This window comes from Rhipicephalus microplus, chromosome 4 (genome assembly GCF_043290135.1).
Source record: "Rhipicephalus microplus isolate Deutch F79 chromosome 4, USDA_Rmic, whole genome shotgun sequence".
NCBI lineage: Eukaryota > Metazoa > Arthropoda > Arachnida > Ixodida > Ixodidae > Rhipicephalus > Rhipicephalus microplus.
Genome location: NC_134703.1, coordinates 164,241,328 through 164,242,977, shown reverse-complemented (window position 1 = coordinate 164,242,977; position 1,650 = coordinate 164,241,328). Strand labels below are relative to the sequence as shown.

At 47.9% G+C, this 1,650-nt stretch overlaps 1 long non-coding RNA gene across 1 annotated transcript; it reads left to right on the top strand.

Moving 5' to 3' along the window:
- The first annotated feature begins 585 nt into the window (after positions 1-585).
- LOC142814059 (uncharacterized) lies at positions 586-1,383 on the top strand. The gene is made up of 2 exons (XR_012894789.1): positions 586-945; positions 1,172-1,383. It is a non-coding gene; the product is annotated as an uncharacterized LOC142814059 (long non-coding RNA).
- Positions 1,384-1,650: the final 267 nt, after the last annotated feature.

Here is a 1,650-nt window from a genome sequence, read left to right as displayed (position 1 = left end):
CATTATCGCGAGTTTTTAGTGATAAATAAAATATTGACTCTGCACATTCCACAGATTCGTTCAACATCTGTAGCGCATGCCTAGAAAGTTTACTTTATCCAATATACTGTTAAGCTTGTCAATAATAGGAAAATTTCACTGGAGGTGGTGCTATAATTTATTCTTAATGTTCATACACGTAAAAGTGCTTAGCAAAATTTTAACACCAAGGTTGGGCGAGGTGCATAACAGATTTAACAAACCAAATCAAAATACAAGCATAGTGGGAACAAGCAGAGTAAAATCGATGGTGCTCGAACGCGTAGACTTATGACTGAATTAGTACTCGCAGAGTAAGGTAAAGCAATTAGACCACATTTAGCCATGAAATATTCGTTCTAAAATACAGTTCAGGATAAATGAATGGCTTAAAATGCACGGATTCAGGCCGCATGAGGCCACCTATGTTGCTGGTGTATACCGAAAGTTATAATTTTACTAAACGAGCTGCGGGAACACTTAAGTGTAGTAGCAACCTTTGCGAGCCCTACCTAAGACGATGTAACACGCTGCACACCAACACGCATCTACTCGAGTATCACGGTCAGTGGCGTAACTAGATAGGACGGCGCCCAGGGCAAATATATTTCCGCGCCCCTCATTATGCCCGTGATAATTTCCGCGCCCCCCCCCCATTAAAAGCGCTAATGTAGGCTTCCGCGATTGCCTACTGGCGCGCGGCGGGCCATTTCGGAGGCCAAGGGCCACCAGTTCTGATTTCGATGAGCTACGCCCGCGTTTTTGTATAGTATTTTTCTTTTTTTATTCAAACTTCCGGAAGTCCCTTACCCGTCATTGTTCTCTTCCAGTCCACACTGCAAAAATCTTGACGGCACGGGCGCTTCCCAGGCCCAAGTTTCTCGTACCTAAGCTTTCGCGCTATTTGTGCATCCCAAGGAATGCAGGGTGAGTACAAAACAAAGCAACCAGCTAGACACCGCGCCCTCGGGTCTGGTATGGGGGTTAAACTGGTCGGAGTGTTCTGCCGTTTCGCTCCGTTCGCTGTTCCATTGATGGAGGTCATCCTTGTGCGGCCGCATTCTTTCAGGGAAGTTCTTGGTTTCTCCAACGTACGAAGCGGGGCAGTCGGCACATGCTGTCGGGTACACTACGCTCTGCGCTTTTTTCGCAGGTGCGTGTTCTTTGGGCCAAAGGATGAACCTGCCCATGGCGGTGGATGGCATGTGGGAAACGTTGACCCCCGCCCTTCTATTGCTTTGCTGGCGCCCGCGATGCAGGGAATCAACAAACGTCGCCGTCGTGTCACGCTTTCTCCGTCTTTCCTCCAGAGAACTCTGCGAATAAACGCCTTTGTTTAGCCTTTGGTGCCGAGGTCACGGATTATATTCGCCCTTCCTTCCGCCGCTGCGTGGACGATTAGTCGTTGGACGATCGGCTATTTCGTTGGAGTTTTCTGTTCTTACTCAAAAAAGGTGCATTCGAACTTTTTTATTTTATTTTGTTTACGTACGTGGTTGGTTTCAGGGAAGCTTTCAGTAAGTGGTTTGGGAGGCTGGTGGGGTTCGCTGAAACTCATCTAACCCAGTGCTGCGGAGCACAAAACAAAGCTTAGCCGAGGGTCATGGGAAGGCACGGAGGTAGCGCAGCAAA